The sequence below is a fragment of the Ceratotherium simum genome, chromosome 20 (genome assembly GCF_057802395.1).
Source record: "Ceratotherium simum simum isolate JZ-2026a chromosome 20, ASM5780239v1, whole genome shotgun sequence".
Classification (NCBI taxonomy): domain Eukaryota; kingdom Metazoa; phylum Chordata; class Mammalia; order Perissodactyla; family Rhinocerotidae; genus Ceratotherium; species Ceratotherium simum.
Genome location: NC_141919.1, coordinates 7,923,836 through 7,951,116, shown reverse-complemented (window position 1 = coordinate 7,951,116; position 27,281 = coordinate 7,923,836). Strand labels below are relative to the sequence as shown.

The 27,281-nt window shown below is 41.8% G+C and overlaps 3 pseudogenes across 1 annotated transcript in view; 1 reads left to right on the top strand and 2 right to left on the bottom strand.

Moving 5' to 3' along the window:
- Nucleotides 1-27,281, top strand: part of LOC101395310 (tumor protein D55 pseudogene) — a 59,539-nt pseudogene that overhangs the window by 11,691 nt on the left and 20,567 nt on the right. The window contains exon 5 of the transcript XR_015555353.1: nucleotides 4,319-4,402. The product of XR_015555353.1 is annotated as a tumor protein D55 pseudogene (transcript). The remainder of the gene's footprint in view (nucleotides 1-4,318; nucleotides 4,403-27,281) is intronic.
- Nucleotides 1,920-5,541, bottom strand: LOC106800032 (spermatogenesis-associated protein 31D1 pseudogene; annotated as a pseudogene).
- Nucleotides 6,586-7,451, bottom strand: LOC147914347 (spermatogenesis-associated protein 31D4 pseudogene; annotated as a pseudogene).

Below are 27,281 nucleotides of genomic sequence, written 5' to 3'. Positions count from 1 at the left end.
TTTGGCAGGAATGGAATAGGCTGTGAGAACTCTAGGATTTCTCTGCCCAGCATATTTTTCCCTTTCTTCACCTGGTAGCTGACTAGCTATGGGGAAAATGAAGAGGAAGGAGTATAGAATGGCTCTTGTGTTTCTTGCTTGGGTGTCCAGGTGCTACTAATTGATACTGGGACTATAAGAGGAAGAGAAGGTTGGGGGCAGAGGAGGATAGTGGGTTAAGTTTGGAAGATTGTACATTGAGGATGTTTAGCAAGCAGTTGGTTTCATTGACTTGAAACTCAGGAGAATCTAGCACTGAAATAGCTGACCACATGAGTAGATAACTCATCTAAGGAGGCTGGAGAAAGAGAAAAGCCAGTCGGCCCACGACAGAACCCTGGGTTAATCAGACATTTAGGAAAAGCTTTATGCTGTTTGGAATAGTGCTGTTTATAAGCAAGTACAATTAAAATCAAACAAGGGGAGCAAAATATTAAAATTTCAAAAAATTATAAACTACCCAAATGTCAACAAAAAGTAGAATTTAAGATTCTACTACTTAATAGGATGTTATCATTAAAAATGTTATTTGTGAAAGTTTATAATAACAAAAATATTTATTACTGTTTTTCTTTTACAATACATATTTTAGCAGTATAAAAATAGGCGTAGCAAAATCTGGAAAGAGATGCATCAAAACATTAACAGTAATTGTTTGAAGGTGAGAGTCTATAAGGTTCTTCCCTCTTCTTTTCCATATCTTTTGATTTGCTAAATGATACTTTCTAATAATGGAAACAGTCACAGAAAGGACTCTCTTCCACCCCTTACTAAGATAAACATGGTTACAGTTCCTAATTAACATGGAACCTGGACACATGGTGGGCCCTCAATACAGGCATGAATGTATCAGTACCTGCAACTGAAGGCAGTCACCTGAGATGTTCTTCCCTATGAAAAGCCTGCAGTCCTGCCTGCTGGAGAGCCTCGTGTCCTGCTGACCTGGATCTTGCAGGGCATGACAAAGGGTTCTGCCTCTACCCTCCCTGTCCACTGACACAAATGTCTAGATGGGCCTTTACCTGGGGTTCCCAGGAACCAGTCCTACTAGACTCACTGACGGGTCCCGGGGGAGTGAAAGCTCTTGTTGCTCCTCTGAAAACAACAACCAGCAGACTGTGAGCATCCTTCTTCTAGTCACTGGTCCTGCAGAGAATCACAGATGATGACTTCTTAATTTAGTGTATGGACTGCCATCTTGACGTCTCACTGTCCTTCTGATCTGTGCAGGCACTTCCAAGGCGCTGGGCTCTCGGGGGGCTGGCAAGGTCCATGTGGTAACTGCATCAGGGCCCCCAGCCCATTCCTGAACATTGGCCCTTAACACTGTTCAAAGCTCTTGACTTGTTCGTTCCAGTTCTCAAGACCAACCCTATTAGTACATATTAGTATCTCCAACATAATACGTGAGATCTGAGACTTAGGTTACTTGTGCAAGGCCAGGCAGCCAGTGCAAGGTTAAGCCTTAACACATCAATATTGTTACTCCATTTATTACTATGATCACCTTGGTGGAATTCCGTTGAGTGTGCACGGCAAAGCGAGCCTGTGTTCAGCAGGCGCAGCCCGCTTCTCCCCAGGCCTCTGAGCATCTTCTGAGGCCAGGCCTCATGTGGAGGTTCAGGAGCTGAGAGGCCACAATGCCAATATCTGTTTCTATATCTACTTCTGTATCTATTTCTCAAAAAGAGCTCCAGGGGATGGGTCACCTTTTAGAAGCCAAAGGAAGCAATCAGTAAGAGATGAACTAACTCCTTCCTTTCCCTAAGCACAAGCCCTGAGGTACCTAAAACTCATGCCCCCAGCACAGTACACGGAAAAGACACCACTATTACAGAGACATTGATTGGGGAGAATCAATATTCTCTTCAAGGAAGGAATTATTTTGGGGTGGGAAATTTTCCTCCGTGGGAATTCTGGAGAAGCATTTTTCTGTCTTCAGCAGTGGTGAGAGCGGCCAGAGGCCCCTGGCTGGCTTGACGCCTGCAGGTGGGGCTTGGATGGGGCACAGGCTCCCTGCAGGGCACAGATGAGGGATGCTTCTGACACAATAGATGGTCCTTAAATGCCACAACTTTCTGGGGGTGTCTGTCGTCATCTCTGATTTGTCTAATGCTTGCAGGATAACTCTGGCCAGCAAAAACAGCTTCCTGGCGGCAGGACTTGGTGTTTGTCACTTTACAGGAGGGAGCACTATAGTTGGAAGGATGCCCCTGGACCGGCTCTGCCTGGGCCTGCACTTCTGCCTTCTGCTGAGTTTTCCCAAACTTCCTCGGCGAGGGAAGGGCCTCTCGAGGACAGGTGGTATCTATCACATGCTGACACCCCAGTTTCTCCTCTGGGAACTTCCCAGTGTCTGTCATGATCTTCTGAGCTTTGGTTGTCCCAGTAACAGCAGCTCTCCTTGTAACTAGGCCTCTGCTCTGCTCAGATGAAATGGGGCTGCCCTTTTCCTGGGAATTTTCTTGCCTTTTGCCTTTTATCCTGGGATGAAGCCATTGCAAAAAGTGGTTCATTTTTTTCCTGAAGAGGCTCTCAGGAGGAGGCTGTCCCTTCTGTGATGGGGTCTGGGAAGACTTGCTCCCAAGCATCTCCTCTAATGCCATGTCCTGAGTAGGGAAACTCTTCCTTCTAGGTTGGGATGTCCCCAACCCTGCATCCCCTCCACCACACTCTTCTGCTTTGGGGCCCGGAGGGCTCACTCTCTCTGCAGCTGGTGGGAAATTCTTATCCTGGCACCTCCTTAAGACATGCTTAGGAACCCAGCGCTCCTGCCGCTGCTCCATGCTGATTCCTCTGTCCTCCAAATGGACATGCAGCACCTGGGAAGCTCCCATGTCCCCAGTGGAGACACCCTGGGCATGAGTCAGTGAGGCCTTGTAAGTCAAGCTCTCTGAGGGAAGGGGCCTGTCAGTGGGTTGGCCTTGGGCCTGGCTCTGCTCCCTCTTCTCCAGAATTTAAACTTTAATTCACCAAACAGATCTTCTTTAAGGTCTGATGATTTAGGATCTCGGGGAACTGATCTTTCTGGTGGGGGGCTTTCAGTGGTCACAGTAGTTTCTACTTGAATCTCACTCACATTTACCATTTGGGAGCTTCCCGGCTTGCTGGTTGTCAAGATGTCACTGGTTTTTGATTGAAGAGCATGGAGCTCTGAATATGTCCCTGGACACGTTGAGCACAGAGAAAGATTCTGACCTCTCTGTCTTTTTGCCCTGTCGTGTTTCTACGCCGTCCCTGGAACTCACACTCTTATCCTTTGGCTCACATCTGGCCCCACCTTGCCTTGTGGGCAGTTTTTGGGGGGCATCTGTTGCCTAGTTGAGTCTGTCTCTGACTTGCTTTGCCTGTGATGCTGTGTGTGACAGGCAGAAGAGTCCGTCTGGCACCATTAATTCTCTGAACATCCTCTGCAAGCTCATGGTTGATACCAGACGGTGATTGTCTCAGGGTCCCCTGTCCTTCCTTGCCCACAGGTGAGGTATCTGAGAGAGGACAATCAGGATGGGGCTGAATTTGTTTTCCAGCTTTGTCTCCATGAACAGATTTAGAGCTTCCCCTAAGGGGCTTGAAGTGTCCAGATTTGGAGTGCTGGAGAACCCTGTTCTACAGAAATCCCAAACTCTCTAAATAATCCATTCCAGGACTACAGAATCACTGTGTTTAGGATTTTATCTGGGAACCCGCCACCACACCCAGAGAGTTTCTTGTGATATTGGGATTATAAAAAATATATATTTGGTTACTGAGATGACCAAAATATATTTCTCATATGTATGTGGTCTTACTCCACAGTTCTTGGCTCCAAGCTCCCAAAACCCTTGGAATTTCTTGTTTATGTTACTGCAGGTGACTTTTGGACCCCACCCAAGTGTGGGGGCTGGTTGCCAGGGGAACCAGGCATGTGATAAGAGAATTGGAACTTTCAGTCCCACCCCGTGATTTCCAGGGAGGGGAGGTTGAATCAATCGCCAATGGTCAGTGACTTAGTCAATCATGACTATGTAATGAAGCCTCCATGAAACCCAAAAAGGACAATTCATTGGCCCTTTTTCAGAGAGCTTCCATGTTGGGGCAACAGAACCTTTCCAAGTGCCAGTGTTGGGCCCCAAGCTCCACCAGGACAGAAGCTCCTTTGTTCACACCTTGCCCTACATATTTCTTCATTGGCTGTTGATACATATCCTTTAATATCCTTTCTAATAAATCAGTAATCAGTAAGTGGGTTTTCTTGAGTTCTGTGAACTGTTCTAGCAAGTTTTTTTTTTTTTTTTTGCAGGGGAAGATTCGCCCTAAGCTAACATCTGTTGTCTGTCTGCCTCTTTTTGCATGTGAGCCTGTGCCACAGCATAGCCACTGACAGGTGAGTGAGGTAGGTCCTTGCACAGGAACCAAACCCAGGCCACCAAAGCATAGCATGCCAAAGTTAACCACTAGGCCACTGGGGCTGGCCCTCTTCTTCCTCCTTTTTTCTTCCTTCCCCCACCCCTCAAAAGCCCCAGTACATGGTTCTAAGTTCTTCTGGTTCTTCTATGTGAGCCACCACCACAGTATGGCTACCGACAGACAAGTGGTGTGGTTCGGCACCTGGGAACTGAATCTGGGCTGCCAAAGTAGAGCAGGTCAAACTTTAACCACTAGGCCATCAGGGCTGGCTCCCATTCTAGAAAATTAATCAAACCTGAGGAGGGGGTTGTGGGAACCCCCCGTTTGTATCCAGTAGGTCAAAAGCACAAGTAACAATCTGGGCTTGCAGCTGGCATCTGAAGTGGAGTGTTGTCTGCGAGACTGAGCCCTTTACCTGTGGAATCTGATTCTATCTCCAGGTAGATAGTGTCAGAATTGAGTTGGATTCTGAGACACCATCCTGGCATCCGAGAACTACTTGTTGGTGTGGGGAAGCCTCCACACACACACACACATTGGAATTGGGTCCAGTAACCCTTCTGCAGTTGGTGTCAGTGAATTAGATTTGCTAGAATGTCCCTGGCTCATGGAAACTTGTGGTTTTTGAAGAGAAAGGATAAAAGGGCAGGGGATGAGGAACCTTTGATCCCTGGATGGCTACCTAGTCACCCATAGTATGAAAGTATGGCTGCGCTGCAATCAGTTACTAAAAGTAAAAGTTACAGAGGAATTTAGAAATGGTAGTAGACCTGACTCCTGAGGAGTTGGCTCGTTGGATATGTAAGGAAATGCAAAATAATAAGCATGCTAAATAGACAACTCCCTGGTTATTGCTATCTGTAATAGCCAAAATGAAAGTAAAAGAAAGTGCTGGGTCAGGCCTTGATGCTGAACCAAGCTCTCAGATTTGATTGGATCTGAGCTTCGGCCGTTACCCTCAAAGCCTCCGAGAAAAGGAAAAATTATGCAAGGGCAACAGAAAGTACCTCTAAGAACTGTCATCACCAAGAAGGTAGTTAATGTAGGGAAGGACAAAATCAAGAAACGACTAGAACCAGGGCATACAGTGTGAAGGAACTGGCTCATTTTGTGCATCGGTATCATCAGCTTCGTGAAGAGCCTTTACCAAAATGGATTGTGAGAGTAATCAATTTGAGGGCTGTGTCTTTGGTTTTGAATGCTGCAGAGTGGAAGAGCATGTTTGGGCTGATGCAGAACCTGCAGCTCACTACTGAACAATCAAAGATGGCTGTACGTGATCCAGACACACAGAAGGTTATTCCTGAGGGAACAGCCAGCCTGGAGGACTGATAAAAGCCACTAAAGTGTGTTTATCCTGAGAAGGGGGACTGTCCAACTCCCTCTATGAATGCCAAATGCAACACCCCAGATGAAGCAGCTAATATGCTTCATATGCAAGCCATATGGGACTGGCTTTATGATGTCCAGGACATTCACCCACTGAATATGCTGGTTGTCAAGATGTCACCAGTTTTTGATTGAAGACCACTGAGCTCCTTGGCCCTGAATATCTCTCTGGACACGCTGAACAAAGAAAAAGGTTCTGACTTCTCTGTTTTTTTGCCCTGTTGCATTTCTACTCTGTTCTTGGAACTCACACTCTTCTCCTCTGGCTCATGTCCGGCCCCAGCTTGGCTTGCGGGCAGCTTTGGGGGACATCTGTTGCCTAGTTGAGTCTGTCTCTGACTTGCTTTGTCTGTGATGCCATGTATGACAGGCAGAAGAGTCTGTCTGGCACCCTTACTTCTCTGAACATCCTCTGCAAGCTCTTGGTTGATACCAGAGGGTGATTGTCTCAGGGTCTCCTGTCCTTCCTTCCCCACAGGTGAGGTGGCTGGGAAAGGACGATCCAGGACCGGAGCTGAATTTGTTGTTCCCACTTTGTCTCTAGGAAGAGATTTAGAGCTTCCTCTAAGGGACCTGAAGCCCCCAGATTTGGAGTCCACCTCAGAAATCAGGTTGCTTGAGGAGGGAAAGTGGGAATGGGATAATGACTGGGATGCAGCATCTTTTAATTTAAAGATCTATATGGATTCAAGGACCCTGTGGGGAAGGCCCCACACCATCCTCAAATGAAACCTTTTAATATGGGCTTCCAGCATCTGCCATACACTGGAATCAGTGAAGGAAGGTATTGAGGGAGTAGTCCCCACCCACTGATGGTGGCAAACTTCTCTGTTTTCTTTGGCTGTGCAGTTTCACACAAAGCAGCAATGTCTGCTTGATAGCATAACGTGAACTATGCACAGTCCCAAGGACCCAACCCTCATTGATTTCCTTCAACTTCTTGCTCAAATGTACTTTCAGGACATTTTCAAATTGTTTCTGATCTAGACTCCCCCCTGAGGCCCTTGAATTTTTCCCTGACAGACTTGCTATGTGACTATTTAGGTCTTTCTCAGAGTCATACCCCAGATTCTTATCTGAAGAGCTCTCTGGGTCACTCAACAGATAATCTTTTGGGCCATTCTCTGGGGTATGTCCCTGATCCTTCCCCACGTCCTTCACTAGCTGAAGCATTTCTGAGCCCAACTCAGAGAAGCTTCCAGCTTGGCTCAACTGAACATTTAGATTTTTGTTGACAGAGATATATGAGAGTCCATGATTGCTCTCCAAATCAGATAAGTCTGAGAAATCTCTCAGAGGCATCATCAGTGACAGAGACTCATGGATCCTGCGGAGCAGGCCTCACCAGTGTTGGATGAGCCTCTTTCAAAAGTGATGCTCTAGTTTCTTCCGAAGCTCATCACTGAGAAAAAACTCTCCAGGAAGGATGGAGATTGAAACATGGGCCTGGGAGGCCCAGTGGTAAGAGAGTTGGGAGCTGAAGGACAAAAGTCTTCCGGAGATCTTTAGACCACAGAAGGTAAACCCCACAAACTTTCCTGTTGCTTATGCAACACATTCCATTCCAGGTGTTGAATTTCAGGTGAGATAAGAGACTCCGATTCATTCTTCAGTCTATGGAAACATACTCTGCACATGCTAATCTGAGATAGAGGACTGGATGATAGGATTGGGAGTGGGGACTGAAGGTGGGCCTGGAGCTGGACCTAAGTGAGAGACAGGGACTGGGATTAGGGCAGGGTTTGAGGCAAGGGTTGAGCCTGGATCTCAGGCAAGGACAAAGGTAGAGGATGGGGAAGTACTTGGGATTCTTGGTCCATGGAGGCATTCAAGATTCTCTTGAAAATGAAGATTGAGGAACAGTCACCTGAGATATGGACAGCAGAGGGCAAGGACTTGCTGTGCAGAGATGGGAGACTCCAGAAGAGCTGGATATGTTTTTGCTGTAAACAATCCTCTGAGGTCTTAGGATATAGGGGCTGCTGGTGCACGTGTAGCTCCTTTGGTTTGCCTTTGCTGCTCCAGAAAGGAAGGGAGAGTGCCAAGTCATGGTTATTAGCTTATCAGTTGCCTATAACATTTTCCCTGAGGAATTTAGTTGGTAGTCTGCCATAAGTTGTTTTGGAAAAGAACCCTTTTTCTTTTCCTTTTCTTTCAACATCAGGAAATAACTCCTCTATTGGACTTATCTCTCCAGGAGTGCCAGAAAATCAGGGCTGAGAAACAGGAGGTTACCAGGCTCTACAAGGCTGGCTGCAGGGTCTCCCCCAAAAGAGGCCTCTGAAGAATGGAGGGCAAGAAACTCTTGATTGAAATCATAAGGTGCCAAGGTGGAAGGGAACAAGTCTTTGGCATGAGCTTGCCACTAGAATTCTGAAATTGACAGACTTGAATTTTCAGTGCCTCTGATTGTTGGCACATAAGTGGACAACCCACTAGGGCTACCTGGAGATGAGTTCTCTGGAACAGGCTTCAATAAGATGGAAACCAATTTAGATTGAATCACACTTAAAGGGCGGTCTGGTGGTGGTGAAACAGACAGGGTTGATGGTACATAATGACAAGCCAATGAATCAGTAGGATTCATTTTCTGCGACAAATATGATAAGGGGTTGATGTCTTGCGAAAGAGTGAGATGAAAAGAGAAGATGGTATGCAGAGATAAAGTGGCATTTAGTTGGAGAACAGGATCCACTGTCTGAGTGTCATGTGGTGGGAGAGGGGGAAAGGCGAGGGGTTGGGGTGGGGAATGGTCCCCTGGGAATTTGGAATCCAAGGGAGGAAAAGTTTCTGGTGGCAGAGAGTGACCCGGTGGTGAGGGTGAAAGAAAGTCAGCTAAGGGGGTCATTGGGTTAGGTGAGAGACTGGTCGGGGGGTGGGAGGCTCAGGCAAAGGGGCTGGTATTAGGTCTCCTGGAGGGACTTCTGAGAAGGCAGAGGACGGAGTGAATGATGACTCAGTCACAGCAGCTGTGGAAGCCAAAGAAGACACAGAGGGAGTATCATCTTCCAGGTCCTCCAGGAACAGCAGCCGATTGACCTCAGCAGTTGTGCTATTACACACCTCACAGAAGGGGTCTGGACATAACAGTTGATGAAAGCAGGTGGTATCATGATGCTGGCCCAGGGGACTGTAGGAGACAGAAGGTACAAAGCTGCAGCCAGGCCCACAAGAAGGAAAGAGGACCTGCTGGCCTGGCAGGGGAGGGGCCACCTGAAGCGTGCTGCCCCTTCACGTTGCCCCACATCCATCACTTCACAATACACTCAAGAGCCCTCACCCCAAGGCCTTCATCCACATACCCATTCCTATGGAAACACCCTCCCATGACACAGACTGTACTGAATCCCTGGAATTGTATAGAACGTGCTAAAGAGGGATCAGGAAAGACTAGTCACCTTTTCAGAATAGAAGTCAGCTTCCTTTTGTCCGCTGCTTCTCTCTGGTAATGTCTCCAACCTGAGAAACCGGGAGAGTGGGTTATGGAGGGAGTGGGTAGAAGCAGGTGTTATACAAGAGTCCCTTTATAGGTGACTCTTGGGATATTAGACTCTGAAAGCCCCAAGAATTAGTAGATGAGGTCAAATGGTCAATGATGATGATATCAAGGTTCACATGTGTATGTTGCTTCATTTATAAAGTACTTTCATATACATTATCTCATGTGATGCTCAAAACCACCATGTGAAGCACAGAGGTCAATGGTTACCTCAAGGAGGAATCTGATCATCCAGAAAGTCAAAGTACTTGCACAAGGTCAGGAGACAGAAGTACTGACTCTTGACATCTCACGTGACCACCTATTGGGCAACACCCATTGCCCAGGTACATCACTGCTTCATGCCCAGGGGTGGGCACAGCAGGAATCTGGTAAGTGTCTCAGGTTCTGACTGCCTTCCCACGAGCCTCTCCTCTGAGGGCTCTGTTTTCTGAGAGGGACGGTATCTAGCAACAGACATCCTCAGAGATCATGGATCTGGGACCTCATTGAGGGACAGGAAGGGTCACCCTTGGAGAGCTCAGGTGGAACAGACAGAACCTTACCTCTCGATGTTCCACCTTTCCTTCTCTTCTTGGCTCTGCCCTGACGCTGAGAACAAAAAGAAAAGAAGGAGGGGCTGGGGCTCATTTCTCTCACTCCTCTCTCTAGGAAACTCAGATATCCACTACCCAAGAATATGACTCTCTATTTTAATTAATAGAACTTTGTGTTCCTTCCTTTCATTAATATTTAAAGGTGATAAAATATTTTCAATTTTTGTTTCTTTGGAAGACTCAAAGAAGGATTTTTATCTATGAGGTTCACACTTGATTTTCTCAATGAGAAGTCCTCTGCTTAAGGAGGGCATAGAATCTAAGGTCAACAGTCACGTCTGTGCCCCCTCAGATAAGACCCTGTGTCCTGGGACAGACCTCGGGCTCCAGCCTCTGCTCAGAGGCTCTCAGAGGCTCAGCCCTGCTCTCCTGATCTGCCCAACATGAAGGGAGCCTTGGTTGAGTGATGCCTGACATGGGAATGTGACTCATGATCAAGTGCTGGGAACTCTGTTCTCCTGCAGAGATCCCAAACTCTAAATAACGCAATCCAGGACTGCAGAATCACTGAGTTTGGTATTTTATCCTAGAATCCTCGACCACACCCAGGTGGTCTCTGAGCTTCAAAGGGAAACAGTCCCAGCTGAACCCCCAGCCCTGCCTGGCCTATTCCCCTAGAAGGATGTTCTGTCCTCAGATTTCCTATCTTAGGTGTCTCTCTGAGCCAACCAAACTTATTTTATAAATGTGGGAATAGAAATGGAAACAGCAATAAAGAGTCCCTGTTGGGGGCTTGCTCAGGGTTCCTTACCTTTTGGATGTCTTTGGTTTTCCAGAAGGTTGGTAAGATGGAATCCCCACCAGGCAGCACAGGAACAGAAGGAGCAACCACAATTCACGACTGAATCAGCTCCCAAAGTCCCCATGTCCTTATACCATCACATTGAGATTAGGGTTCTAACATATGAATTGGAGGGGACAAAACATTCCATCCATAACACTCCCCAAAGGCTGGGATAGGTTACATTGTACTAAGCTGTTGATCCCCTTAGTCCTTGGGTGGCAGGGTGGGACCTGGGAGTGTCAAAGCCTAGGGCAGAATCTAGTCTTGAGCAGCTTCACCTGATTGCCCTTGTGAGCCCTGTAAATACAATCTTTTCCTAACAGTGCCTTGCCACGAAAACAGGTTGAGAAGCTCTGCTCTATACAATCATTCCCACATATGTTCAAAAATCAACTACCTGTCACACTTTTTCAGGCTCCTCGTCAGGTTTAAATAATCCCAATATTTCCTGCCCCTCTTCCTATGTATTCTTTTCTAAACTCCTTTTCTTCATGACAGCTGTCCTCTGACCTGTCTCCTAATTTCTTATGTCTGTCTGAAACTGTGATGCCCTTTATTTGACACCCATGGTCCAGCACTGTTACTTGATCTCCTGTGAAAGGGTAAGACAGCCATCATGCCCGGCAGAGTCTTTTTTCAATTATGCAGGAACAGGTACCCTGCCTTGAAGATAAAATCTGCCAAGAGGCACCACTTCCCACCTTGATATGCAACCGCAGCCAAGTTTTCATTTAATAAATATTTGCTGCTGGAAACTCAGAGACAAAAATACCTATAAGTCATGGTCTCTGTCCTTAAGGACCTCATGGTGCGGTTTTAGGGAAAAGCTCTACACAGGTCAAGAGTTACATGCCTGCAAAGGAGAGTCCCCTGCAGCATTTGTGAAGTGCCAAGCAATCTCCGGAAGAGATCAGAGAAGGGACAGATACTGTGGGTGATAACTGCTCAAACACACAACACTCCTCAGAAAGGGATCTCTGCAGGTCTCCCCTCTCCAGTTTCTGATACAAATTAACAAATATGGTCACAGAACAGCTTTTCTTCAAATAAGAAAAATCTCAAATAAGCAGTCTTAAACTACACCTAACAGAATTACAAAAAGAAGAACAAACAAAGCCCAAAGTCAGCAGAAGAAGGGAAATAATAAGAGCAGAAATAAACAAAATTGAAACCAAAAAAAAACAGTAAAAAGAATCAATGAAACAAAGAGCTGGTTCTTTGGGAAGATAAAATTGACAAACCATTATCCAGACTCACTAAGATAAAGAGAGGGCTCAAATAAATAGAAATGAAAGAGGAGAAATTACAATGGCTACCACAGAAATACAAAGGATTATAAGAGAATACTATGAAAAACGATAGGTCAAAAAGTTGGACAATCTAGAAGAAATGGATAAATCCTTAGACTCATACAACCTCCCAAAACTGAATCAAGAAGAAATCGACAATCTGAATAGGCCACTCACAAGTAAAGAGATTGAGACAGTAATCAAAAACCTCCCAAAAAATAAAAGTCCAGGACCAGATGGCTTCTCTGGAGAATTCTACCAAACAGTCAAAGAAGATTGAATACCTCTCTTTCTCAAACTGTTCCAAAAAGTTGAAAACGACAGAACACTTCCGAACACGTACTACAAGGCCAACTTCTCCCTGATCCCAAAGCCAGACAAGGACAACACAAAGAAGGAAAATTACAGGCCAATATCACTGATGAACATAGATGCAAAAATCCTCAAGAAAATATTGGCAAACCAAATACAACAATACATAAAAAGGATCATACACCATGATCAAGTGGGATTTATACCACGGATGTAGGGATGATTCAACATCCGCAAATCAATCAATGTGATACACCACATTAAAAAAATAAGGAATAAAAACCACATGATCATCTCAATAGATGAAGAGAAAGCACCTGACAAGATCCAAGATCCATTTATGATAAAAACTCTCAATAAAATGAATATAGAAGGAAAGTACCTCAACATAATAAAGGCCATATATGAAAAACCCACAGCCAACATCATACTCAACAATGAAAAACTGAAAGCTATTCCTCTGAGAACAGGAACAAGTCGAGGGTGCCCACTCTTGCCACTTCTATTCAACGTAGCATTGGAGGTTTTGGCCAGAGCAGTTAGCCAAGAAAAACAAATAAAAGGAATCCAAATAGACAATAAAGAAGTGAAACTCTCGCTGGTTGCAGGTGACATGATTTTATATAGAGAAAACCCTAAAGAATTCATTAGAAAACTATTAGAAATAATCAACAGCTACAGCAAAGTTGCAGGGTACAAAATAAACTTACAAAAATCAATTGCATTTCTATGTCATAACAAAAAGAATAAAATATCCAGAAATAAATTTAACCAAGGAGGTGAAAGACCTATACAATGGAAACTATAAGACATTATTGAAAGAAATCGATGATGACAAAGAAATGGAAAGATATTCCATGCACATGGAGTGGAAGAATAAATATAGTTAAAATGTCCATACTACCTAAAGCAAACTACAGATTCAATGCAATCTCAATCAGAATCCCAATGACGTTCTTCATGGAAATAAAACAAAGAATCCTAAAATTCATATGGGGCAACAAAAGACCCCAAATAGCTAAAGCAATCCTGAGAAAAAAAGAAAAGCTTTTCTTTTTTAAAAGAACACGTGTTGGCTAGATATCCTTAACATACATTTGTGTGCCTTAAGTTAAAACCTACAAATAGTTTCAATAAAAAAGCTTTTCCCCAAATGCTAATAAGATTCTTTTTCTGAACAAGGAACAAGATACTAAAGTTATAACTTTTGGTGGTTTTTTTCTTTTTGTACCACCATAAATAAACTCCACTGGGGTTTCGTAGGAGAGGTTCATGGCACTTAGCCTTCCTGCACTAACATCAACTACAAATAATAAACTTATGTGTCTAATTTATAAAGCATTTTACTTTCAGCGATCTCAGTGGATTTTCACAACCCCCCTGGGATGTAAGCAGGACAGGTATTATTGTGCCCCTTCTATCAATGAGTAAAACTGAAGCTCAGAGAGCGTGAGGGACTTCCCTGGATCATTCAGCAAGTGAGGAGCAGAGCCCTGACTACTAAATCCCCTACATCCTCAACGTTTCTGTTTTAAACAATATTAATAAGTGGCTTCTTAAAATAAAAAGAATGCCCAAGTCCTAAAATTAAAGCACTTGTGTGGCTAAGAATATTCACTTTCTCCATTAAATGCTGGCAAATTTGGGAAGTAGAGAAAAGCTATATTTGTTATTCTGTCACTTCTTAGGTACCTTTTCCTTTTCACTCTCAGAACCAGTGTTGTTATAGGTTTTGTCTATTGTCCTCTTAAAACTTGCTATTAAGAACTATATTTCATGTGACTCTCAGTGAGGTATAAATGAATAATAACACTTAAAATGTCACCCCTCCAGGAAGACACTTCACACATTTTACGTATATCTCACCCCTAAGCCCTGTAATAGAGCTCTCACCAGAGCATTTCAGGCAGCCGTGCAGAGGTGGCAGAGAACAAAATCTCCTCCTCACAAGCCCATGACATCTTCCCAATTGACCGACGTCACCACAGAAGTCTGGTCCCGGATTTCAGACTGCACTTGGTTATAATGTCTCCAAGGAGGAGTGTTTTCCACAAGCTCTACTAGAAGAATACGCTGCTGAGGAGACTCAATAGAGAGAAGTCATTAGTTTAGGACTCTCATACTTTCTCAATTTTCTAGGGACAGCCCTCTCACATCCTGACCACTGTCCCTGGGATGAGCCACATGGAGGCAGCTGTTTGCAGGATACCAAAAAGCCTGGAGAAGAACAAATTCTGGGGCAAAATCCTCTAAAACTGCATTTAAAACAGTAGCTGTACGATGTCCTTCATTCATTCACACAACAAACTTTTATTGAATTCTACTGTGTAGTATTTCTAGTGGAAATATCAACAAAATAAGGCATTGCCTCTGCCCTCGGGCAGGTCACACAGTTCAGTAAGTGAGACCCGCAAACAACTATAATAAAGAGATAGGAACTGTAAAAGAAGTAGGAATAACACAATGAAAACACAGATGATGGGGCAATTAATTCTGCCTGGAGGGAGAGGAGAGAGGGGTCAGGGAAAACTTCAGAGTTGGTCCCAAGTGAGATGGGCCTTGTGAGGTCACTGTCCCCTTCTCCTCTTCCCCCTCCTCCTCCTCTTTCTCCTTCTTTCTTTAGACTTGATTTTTTGGAGCTATTTTAGGTTCACAGCAAAATTGAGCAGAAAATACAGAGTTCCTCTATGTCCCCCCCCCCCACATACAAACACACAACCTCTCCCACTATCAACATCCAGCACCAGAGTGGGACATTTGTTACAACTGAGGAACCTATGTTGACACGTCATTATCACTCAAAGTCCATAGTTTACATTAGAGTTCAGTCTTGGTGTCGTACATTCTGTGGGTTTGGACAAATATATAATGCCATGTAGCCATCATTATAGTATCATACAGAGTACTTTCACTACCCTAAAAATACTCTGTGCTCCACCTATTCATCCCATCCTCCCCACTAACCCCTGGCAACCACTGGTCTTTTTACTGTCTCCCGAGTTTTGCGTTTTCCAGGATGTCACTCACATAGTTGGAATCAGTGTGTAGCTTTTTCAGATTGGCTTGTTTCACTTAGCAATATGCATTTAAGTTTCCTCCATGTCTTTTCATGCCTTCCATTGTCTGGATGCACCAAAGTTGGTTTATCCATTCACCTTGGACATCTTGTTTGCTTCTCAGTTTTGGCAACTATGAATAAAACTCCAATATACTTTCTTTTTTAAAAAAACCACTTTACTAAGACATAATTCACATACTGTAAAATTTACCCACTAAAAGTGTACAATTCAACAGCTTTTAGTATATTCACAGTGTTGTGCATCTATCACCACAATAAATTTTGGAACATTTTCATCGCTCTACAAAGAAACTCTGTTCCCCTTAGCCTTCACCCTTCAATCTTCTTATTCCGCCTCCCCGCCCTAGGTTACCACTAATCTGCTTTATCTATAGATTTCTCAATTCTACATTTTGTGTGTGTGTGTGTGTGTGTGTGTGTGTGTGTGTGTGTGTGTGTGTGTGTGTGTGTGTGTGTGTGTCAGGAGATCAGCCCTGTGCTAACATCTGCCAACCCTCCTCTTTTTTTGCTGAGGAAGACTGGCCCTGGGCTAACATTCGTGCCCATCTTCCTCCACTTTATATGGGACACCACCACAGCATGGCCTGCCAAGCAGTGCGTTGGTGCGCACCCGGGATCTGAACCGGCAAACCCCAGGCCGCCACAGCAGAGTGCACGCACTTAACCGCTTGCCCCACCAGGCCGGCCACCACACATTTTATATAAATGGAATCATTCAATACGTGGCCTTTTGTATCTGGCTTCTTTCACTTAGCATAATGTTTTCAAGGTTCATCCATGTTGTAGCATGTATCAGTACTTCATTTCTTTTTATGGCAAGTAATATTCCATTTGATGCATATACCACATTTTGTTTATACATTAATCAGTTGATGAACATTTGTTCATCAGTTGTTTCCACATAAAGCTGCTGTGAACATTTGTGTATATGTTTTGGTATGAATGTATGTTCTTATTTCTTATTCACTTTTGCAATAACTTAAAAGTCACACTTTGTCTAAGCTTGTTGCTTTCTGAGGTTTTGGTAGTATAACCATGTTAGACTCCCTATGAAATGAGATCTTTGGGGTCTACATGCAGTTTTTATCAAATGTCTGGGCGCATCAATTTGCCCTCCTGCCAATATTCTCAAAATTAGCCCTTTAATCAGCAGGAATGATGGTGACGTGTAATGCTTAACATTTAAAAATAATGAACACCTTATGTTCTCAAGGTTCTATTCTTGAGTTCTAGAAAATCAGAAAAGGGTGTGGGAAGAGGAAGTGCAAACCAGCCAGAGGGATCACGAGCAAACTTGTAACATATATGAAAGTAGATATCTGGTTATGCTAAAGCATTGGGTATGTGCCTAAGGATGAGAGTAGCAAAAACTTAGGCTGAAAAAGTAGAAGACAATTGTGAAAGACTTTGAATGACAGTTTAAGAAGCTTGAACTTGTAGTGAAGGCAATGGTAAGCTAAGGTTTTTATAACCAGAAGAATGGTATATCCAGATCTGTGTTTTGGAAAGATGACTGGCAAAAGAGAAGCTGATTTGAGAGTTCATGGGAAATATGCACATTAGTCACTGTAACTCATAGGACTCTTTCTCTTGCAGATGATAGAAAACCAGATAAATTCTGCCTTAAGCAAAATTTTTAATTTATTGGCTTATATTTCTCCATAAAATTGGAGTAGATTCAGCTTCTGACTGACCATTCTTTGGTTCTGCTTTCTTAGTATTAACTCATTCTCAAACCACTTCTCTTGTGGTCCCAAGATGGCATCCAGTCAGGAAAAACAAAGAACTGTTGTCCCAGTGTTCCCCATTAAAGTCCCAACATTCAAGTGAATGGGACAAGCTCAGGTCATAAGAATGCCCCTGAAATAATTACCGGACACCAGAGAATACTATTAGCCTAGTCTAAGTCAGTTCTACTCAAAGTGTGGTCCATGGACCAGTGCCTGTTCCCACATTTTCGTTACCATCTGCAACAAGATAAGTATAGAAATTAAGGATGGTTAGAAATTTTTATTGCAATTTGACAAGAGTAATTAAATCTAATAATAAAAATTGAGGCCTGGGGCTGGTCCAGTGGCGTAGTGGTTAAGTTTGTGCACTCAGCTTCAGCAGTCTGGGGTTCACGGGTTTGGATCCTGGGTGCGGACCTACACACTGCTTATCAAGCCATGCTGTGGCAGGCATCCCACATATAAAGTAGAGTAAGATGGGCACAGATGTTAGCCGAGGGCCAATCTTCCTCAGCAAAAAAGAGGAGGATTGGCAATGGATGTTAGCTCAGGGCTAATCTTCCTCATCAAAAAAAAAAAAAATTGAGGCTTATATTTGGTATGTCTTTGTTTTGTGTGTCATTTTTCCAGTGATTCATTTGTATTGTATTTTTCACAAGTATCAATTCACAGTGGATGGGGGTGTGGGAGAGAAGGCAAACTGGTCCTTCACCACAGTTCGAGAAACTGTGGTCTAATCTACATGCTCCACTCTGAAGCCTGGGGGCAAGTCAGCATTCTGGAAGCACACAGGGACACTTTGGGGAGATCTTTCCCTCTCACCATGAGAGGGGGCAAAACCAAATGTCCACTAGAATCATGGGACCTAATTTAGAGAGAGGAAGGACACTTCCAGAGTCACTTTAACTCTATTTTCTTATGCTTTCTTCCACGATGACCTCCCCTTATTCAGAGTCCCTGATAAGAATGTACTCTGCATAAGATTTGGATATGGCCATTTTAATAGGCTCACCATTACATGGGCATTCACCTACCCTCCCCATTTATTGGAACTTTTATTACTAGGATCAAAGCATTTGAATGGCTCTCCTAAGCTACTAAGAGAAAAACAACTTTGAGCTAGACCAACACAAGGTAACTGCTAACTGAGCTGTATTCCTTTGCCATGCTCTTGACATTGAAGCCCTATAAGAGGTCTGAAGGAAAAAAAATGTCTAAGACAAATTTCAGGGATCTACCTTTCTCATGAAAAATGCATTTTAGAAAATTATTTTAGGTTAACTTGCTAGGACAGTTGTATGGCAAGGAAACGTGTGCAGGAATTTGGCTTTCATTTCTATTTTAAAATAAAATGGAAACAATAAAAACAATTAAAAAACATAATCTGCAAGTATTCTGATTCTTTTTGTAGTTTAGGCTCTGCAATTAAGTTTTGCTGGAGAGCAACCAGTGTTTTTAATCTCACTGTCCACAAAGTGCTAATACAGGCACAGTATTTGGGAGGTCTGCTACACACAGCTGGAAGTGACCTTGGAGAACCTTCCAGTCTGGCTTTCTCATTTTACAAATTGGAAACTGAGGCAGGGCAGGTTTTGTTCTTTTCTCCTTAATCCTTTCTTTCGTGTCTGTGTGTGTGTTTTCTCTCAGAAGGCTTGAGAACTTGGTGTTTGCACAGTTTTAATATAATTTGGATACCCAATATGGGGCTTCTTTCTTTCCAGGGCCCTAAATCAGGCAAGGCCTCAACAAGTGCCAAATTTTATCCAGCACTGCCTCAAAATATGCCATTTTTGCCTAAGTGAACTTTACAAACTATTGCGATAAGGCTTTTTTGTGAAAATCTAATGGAAATAGTCTATGCCTTCATGCCTTCTGCAATAAAATAAGCTGAATGCAACTTCAACATTCCCTGATGACTGAAGCTTAGTCTAATAAACAACTGTGGTCCTCCAGAGGAGCAGGTGTAGCCAGTTGGGACATAGACACAAGTGTGCATGGACTCCTGCAATAGCCCCAAACCTATCATCATTCAAAAAATCCATCACTTCTATTTTAGGAGTTTACCTCTTATAACCACAATGAATGTTTATCAAATACACACACACAGTGCAAAACTGACCTGTGACAGAACTGCCTTTAGCAAGTCCCAGACCACCCTTCAGAGTTAATGTAGTTTGAATCACTTTCATCCCCTCAGGGAATGAGGGAACCAAAGGGAGGAAACAGAATAGAACTATTGTTTGTGGGTACTTAATATGTGACCCAAACTTTCACTCATTTCATTTCTTAACTATCCTGTGAGGCAAGAAATATTTTTCTCATTTTACAGATAAGACTGAGCCCTAGAGAGATTAAATAACTTGCCCAAGGCCACAGAGCTAAAAAGGGACAAAGTAAGGATTTGAACCAAGTTTGCTTTGGTCCCAGGCCTGCATCTTCACTCTACACAATGCCGCCCCAGAGAGCAGAGTCACTGGGTCTTGATCCCTACTCTTCTCCTCCATTGTCATACCAGCAGCTATCTTTTGCTATATAACAAATCACTCCAAAATTTAGTGGCTTAAAACAATAAACATTTTATTTGCTTACAATTCTACAATCTGAGCTTAGCTGGGTGACTCTTCTCTTGATCTTGCCAATGGTCACTCACGTGGATTCATCCAGTTGGTAGGCCCACAAGGGACTGGGCTTGGCTGGGACACTGGGATGGCTGGGCTTTTCTGTCAGGGCCTCTCCCTCTTATGTGGCTTCTCCTATGGCCTCTCCACATAGCTCTGGCAGGTAACAAAATTCTTATGAGGCAGATCAGGGCTCCTAAGAGCACAAAAGCAGAGCTTAAGGCTTAGATCAAGAACTGATACAGCATTACTCTGCCACTTCCAGTTAGTTAAAATAAGTCACAGTCCCAACTCATGTTCAAAAAAAGAGGACCACACAAGGGCAAATACTGGGAGATGTGGATCATTGGGAGCCAGCAATGTGACAGTGGTCACCATAATCTTCTTCAACTTTGGCGTCACCAACTCTGAAGGTTGCTGTTTCTTCTGTTCCTTACAGTTTTCTTATGTCCAGTTTTTCTCTCTTCTGTTTGCTTCTCTACTTTCGCCTACAATTTCTCAGCTTTTCTGCTTTGTAACTGGCCTTCCTTAGCCAGCCACAAATAAAGGATTCCTTTCCTTCAGATCAGTGAACTGACCAATCACATCATGTCAACTCTATTCTTCAGGTCATCAATCTTTGCAGGTAAAGTGTTCTATTGACAGAGATTCCTTTGTTTTGGTTGTTGTTTTGTTTTATTTTGCTTTTACATCTAAGTTCAACTCTGGAAGTCAAGTTTAAAGGAAAATAAGACATTACTGCATCAAAAAGCAACTTAAGTGAACACATTTAAATGCTTTGCCCTTATAGATAAAATCAAGAATCTGTGACACTCTAATTTTACCTACAAGAACGCAAGATGTCCAGTTCAATGGCCAAGTCAACAAATCAATGTTTACCATGTTTTACATGCTTTAAATTCTTTAACAGTCATTTCACCAGGGCAGAGAAAGGAGAGAGGCCTGCAGGAATCAGATAATTTCAGCATTACAATTCTAGTTCACAGCAGGTTGCTTATTACACAGTGGCTAAGATGAGATCAGATTAACTTTCCATTGAATCATTCAACCTGTCTGATTACTGCTTTCTGCTGTCAGGAGAGATACAAGAGTACTAAGAATTAGCCAGGGCTGAGAGAACCAGGTGTACAGATATCACCAGCATGAGCAGGGCAAGGAAGTGAGAAAAAAAATTTATAAACACTCAAAGATCCTTGCAGCAGGGATCATAGTTTTCCCTTTGAAATACTAAGGAATTGAAAGTTAAAATAAAAATTGAAATGGGAATTACCCTTCAGGAGTTTCTAAATCCTTTCTACTCTGCTCCCTGAGGCCAGACACTGGATATTTCATTGTTGGATTACATCTCAAACGGACACTTAGGTGCAAAAATGGAATTAAATTCAATTTGGCTATTTTGTACATCTAAGTTGATCAAATGAAGGAGGCAACTGAGATAAAATGTCTTTGTAATTATTTTAGGCGAATTCATTGACTCTTATCGGTGCTTTATAGTCAACAAACATCAAAAGTTGACTGAAAATTTGCATAAATTCATACGCAAATGAATTAGACAAATTCATTACAATCCTCAAAATGATTTACACAAAATCCAACATTCTATGAAAATTTTGGAGAATCTGACTAGATTCTGATGTTCTCATGAAGAAAAAATAGACAAGTTTATCAAAGAAAATTTTGAATGAAGAATATGAGATGGGACTAGCCACACTAGATATTTAAATATATGTAATGCTTTGATAATTAAGACACTACTGAAAGAAGAAAAAATATATAGATAAAGAACACAGACTAGATAGTCCAGAAATTGATTTTATTGCAAATAAGAGTTTGCTAGAAAATAAAAGTGACATCAACAGAAAGGAAGAACTATTTGTTAACTTGTGCAGGAATAACTGGGTAGGAATTTAGGGAAATAAGATTAATTTAGGCCCATCCCTCATAGTGTATAACAAAATAAATCTCAGATACATTACAAAGTTAAATATTTTTAAAACATCCTTTTTCAAATATCCACTCAAACAAGGTATTAGATCAGTGAATTTCAAACCAAGGATGACTTCCTAAGCTTAAAATCTTTTAAAGAAATGATAAAGCAAAAGAACAAATGCTCAGATTACATAAAATTTAAAACTTCCATTTGAAAAAAAAACAGTAGCGTAAGCAATTTTTCTACAAAAAACAACAGCAGATTGGGAAAATTACATTCAGAAAATAGGGCAAAAAGCATCTTTAGAAAAGGTATTGTTTTCTTACTATAACGAGAGAATATTTTCATATTTGTTATTGATGAATTTTTTTCTGTCTGTGACCTTTGTTCAGGGCAGCAGAATCAATTTTCCTAAAACCTCATTTCCTTATGACATTTCATTGTTAACAGGAGTATATCGTGGAAATTAATAAACAGAAACCTCATTAAAATGGAGTCAGGAGGCCAGAAGGTGGAGCTCTCATGCCCTACGTCCATAGCAGAGCCCAACAAGAAAGACTTCCTGTTGACTAGCAAAAAGCTCAGCCAATGAGAGACTGTCACAACTCAGCCAATGAAAAGTCACTACACTTCAAATTCCTAGTCTCCTCCAATGGATTGTTTGTTTACAATAGCCCTCCCAACTTCCTCTTCCCCTCTCTAAAAGAGTTTTTCCTCCCCTTACTGCTGGGGACTTGCACATGGCTTGCCACAGTTGGAGACCTCTGACTTCAATTCTTTACTGATCCCAAATAAGCCCATTTTTGCTGGAGAATTCACCAAAGCTTTGGAGCAAGAAGATGACAAGATCCAATGGATTGGAGGGGGAATAAGAATAGAGGTAGAGAGACTAGTTGGAGAGCTATTCCAGTAATCCAGGTTTTAAAAAATGATGATTTGGATTTAGGGTGATGGCAGTAGAGATGGGAGTGAGTAGACCAATTGAAGACATATTTAGCAGAGCTTTAAATAGCACTTGGAGATGAACTGGATTAAGAAGCAAGGGATGAAGGGATTTGGGAATGACTCAGGTTTCTGGCTTGAGCAGCTGGATGCACAAAAGCACTGTTTACTGAGATGGGGAAATCTGAAGAGGAACAGATTCATGGATGGACGAGCAAGTGCTCCATTTTGGATAAGTTGAGTCTGAGATACCTGACATATCTACAAGGAGATATCAAACAAGTTCCTACATATATAAGACTCTGGAACTCAGAGGCATTATTCGCAGAGATAAAATCTGCACCATAATTGTTTTCCTGTTACCTAACATTTTCAGTGAGAGAGCAGTTTCATCATTGTACCTTCCAGAGCCAATAACCACAAAGTTGCAGCTTAAATTCTAGCATAAACTTGGCAGTATGGAGACTTTTTAAAGACTGTTATAAAAACACTTTCAGAACAACCTTTGACAAATGAAATGGATCACTAAGCTCAGGACCCAGGGCTCCCCAACCTAAGGTTTATTGTGCACCAGCATGTGCTAGGCTACATGCTTTACATGCATTACCATATTGTCATAACAATCCTGCAAGGTGGCTCTATTACTCCGTCTAGTTTATAAATGAAGAAACCAAGGCTTAGAAAGATTAAGCAGCTTTCTCAATGCTATATAGCATCACAGCCCAATTAGCAAGTGACAGCCCAGAAGTAAGTGTTAGTAAGTGACACACTGGAAGCCAAGTGTGTCTGACCCCTTCAATCTTTCACTGTTTTCTTGGGGTTATTGTTTTGCCTAACATGACAACCTAAAATGTCAGCAGTATTTTCTTTCCCTAGAATATGAAATACAACTCCCTTCCCCCACTCCAAGTATCCCTTTTCCCCACAGGGTTTCCTTTCTTTCTTTCTTTCTCTTGGGAAAAAAAAAAAAAGTAGTTCCTACATGAGTGCTGGACAGGGAAAGATGGGCAAGATTCAAATATTCCAATGATGCTGGCAAAATTAGGCTTTCTTAAGGCACTGTTAAATATGCTTATAACTGTGAGCTATAGAGAGAAAACATTCACCCTGGCACTACTGCCTTCACTAGAAAACCATTATGATTTGATGGATGGGGAATGAACATCTCCTACAGCAGCTGCTGTATTAATTACTCAAGTAGGCTTAGCTATGAGGAAAAAGCAGTCTGCTCAGGCATTCAGGCTGTTACTATTGCAAAAACAACTGACCACACCCTCTGCATGGCCTTTGTGGTCTCAATTTATTAGGGTATAAGTCAGCTTCAAAATTAAAACAAAGTAGGTGTGCAAGTTAGAGACTGACAAATTGATTTCAAGGTTGGTCTTGAAAATGTTTTTTAAAGTCTTGTATACTACACCCACTCTAGACTTTCCAGAATGCAGAGGTTCAATTCAGCAAATTATTCCTTTCTTATAGCCAACTACTGACATCATACTCTTTATCCCTAAAGACTTGTGCATTATTTTTAAACTGAAAGGAAAAAAGAAAGACTATAATGGACTGTGTTATCATTTCTTAGGTTTAAGAAATAATTGGAGTTATTTTGAATCTTCCTGTTAGATGGTATGGCAGACACTGTTCGTGAACTATACAACACACGGGATAGTCATACCATCCTTCCTCCATGTTCGTGAACAGTGAGGCTTACAGTTGTCAAGGGACATTTGAGTGTTTTCTGTGTTTTGCTATCACAAACTGCACTGCTATGAACATTCCTCTACTTCCTTCACATGTATTCCAGTGCAAATGTGCAAGAATTTCTCTTAAGTGGGACTGATAAATCATGGGGTATTTTTATAATTTTTTTTATTCTGAAGTGGTTATACCAATTTACATTCCCACCCACAGTATAAGTGTTCCTCTTGCTTCATATTGTCCCCGACACTATTTATTGTTAGAGTTTTTCATTTTTTCCAGTCTCATGGGTGGGGGACATGGTATTATATTATGGTTTTCATTTGCATTTCCTTAACTACTAATGAGGTAGAACATTTTTAATAGGTAAATTGGCTATTCAGCTTTCTTTTTCTATGAAATGTCTCTTCAAGTTTTTGCCCATTTTTCTATGGATTTTTTTTCTAACTGATGTATAGAAGTTATGTATATATCCTAGATACTGACCTTTTGTCAGTTTTATCAATTGCAAATGTCTTCTCCCAGTTTGTGCCTTGTATTTTCACTCTTTGTGCTGTCTTTTGGTAAACAGAAATTCTTAATTTTAACATAGCGGAAGTTATAAATCTTTTTCTTTATGGTTCATGCTTTTTGTATCTTATTTAAGAAATTCTTCCCGACTCCAAGTCAGTAAGATATTTTTCCATATTGCTTCTAACAATTTCATAATTTTGATTTTCATGTTTAAATCTTAATGCAGGTAGAATTTATTTTTACCACATGGATAATCAATTATCCCAGCATCATTTATCCAAACATTCATTCTTTCCCCCACTGATTTGCTTTAAGTTTCCATATATACATGGATCTATTGCTTAACTCTCTATTCTGTTCCATTAGTCTGTTTGTCTATCTTTGAACTAATAGCTTTATAAATATTGATATCTAGTATTCTGATAAAGCAAGTCCTCCAATCTGATACTTCTTCAGAAATGGCTTATCTATTCTTAGTCCTTTGCATTTCCACATGAATTTTAGAATTGGCTCACTGTGTTTATAAAATTGGGATTTTGATTGGAATTGCATCAAATCTGTAGATCACTTCACATAAGTAAAATCTTTACAATAATATGTCTTCTAATACATAGACATGGTACATTTCTCTATTGAGATCTTCTCTAATGTCTTTCAATAAAGTTTTTTAATTTCTGCCATAAAGTACTTGGACACTTCTTGTTAGGTGTCTCCCCAGAACTTAATATTTCTTAATGCTATTGTAAATTTTATTGAATTACACTTTCTGTTGCTATTGTATAGAAATATAATGACTTTTTAGTATATTTATATTGTACCCAAAAGGCTTGCTAAACTTTCTTACTATTCTAATAATTTACCTATGGACTAATTTTCCAATCTTTATATATTTTATTCTTTTTTTCTTGCCATATCACACTGGCTAGAACCTTCAATACAATGTTGAAAGAAAGAAGATTATAGACTCTCTCCTCTTGTCCCTGATCTTAAAGGAAATGCTTTCAACACTTCAACATGGGGTTATGCCAGCATTTAAAGTTGAAGAAACCATGCTGCTAAGTAGTAAAGCAGTTGCTTAAGATCATAAGTCCTCTAAGTGATAAACCCAGGATTCAACATCAATCCAAGACCCATATTTTTTTAATCAATTTATGTCAGTGGACAAAAAAAGTTAACTAGGGAGACTTAAAATAGGCAGAGGCAAGAGAACACATTTGGATTTAAGACAATCTAAACTTCAGGAAAAATAAAAATATAAGCCTTTGAGCTTTGCTAATACTTCAGAAAATCCTGGGAATCAGAATACTGAGAGGCAAACATGGATATAATCCTTCCTTAAAATTGCCTGATGGTTCCCTGCTGCTCACAAGGATAAAGTCCCAATTCTCAACAGGCTACACTTCCAGATTTATTTCTAGCCATCCTATCCCCAAACACCTTTAACTCTGCACTGCTCATCATTCCCCAAACTTGTCGTATATTTTCATGCTCCTGTGACACTGAGCATTCAGTCCTTCCCCCTGTTGTACAATTAAGACTCCTAACCATTCATTCATTCAACCAACAAATACTTAGCAAGAGTCCAGAATGTAGCAAAAGTTGTGGTAAGCACTGAGGATACAATGATGCAGAAAACAGAATTAGTCCCTGCATTTTTCAAGGCTTCCTCTCGAGAGAAGAGGAAGTTGTGGGAGAGAAATAGAGGAAAGAACAGCAGTGCTCTAATTGTCTTTCCATATGCTTTAATTGACTTTTTAATTGGTAAGCTGGGTTAGTCATTCTGAAGCCCCCATCTAACCTATCCCTTTACTTCTTGTATTAGAGTTCTCCAGAGAAAAAGAACCAATAAGAGGATGAATGTATATATATGTATGCATGTATACATATGTATTTATGTATGTATGTATACAGAGAGAGAGAGAGTTATTTTAAGGAATAGGCCCATATGATTGTAGAGGCTTGGCAAGTCCAAAAGATGATGCATAGGCCAGCATGCTGGACACTCAGGGAAGCATTGCAGTTTGAGTCCAAAGGCAGTCAGTCTGCTATCAGAATTCCTTCTTACTTGGGGGAGGGTGGGAGAGAAGGGTCAGTCTTTGTTCCATTAAGGCTTTCAACTGATCAGATGAGGCCCGCCACCCACATTATGAAGGGCAATCTGCTTTACTCCGAGTCCACCAATTTAAATGTTAATCTCATCCAAATAATACCCCCACAAAAACATCCAGAGTAATGTTTGACCAAATATCTGGGCACCATCGCCCAGCCAAGTTAACATATAAAATTAACTATCACACTTCTTATCCTTTCCTCTCTTTCCTACATCCTTGAATTCATTTTTTTTTAAAGGAGAACTTGTGTAGCAGGTGGGAAAGAGGGATAGAAAGAATAAAGGTCAAGGATAGCCATCTGATACTTTTTCTTCCAACTTAAGCTGTGAGAATGGTATGGTTGAGGAAGGACTCAACTGTTCAGCCTGT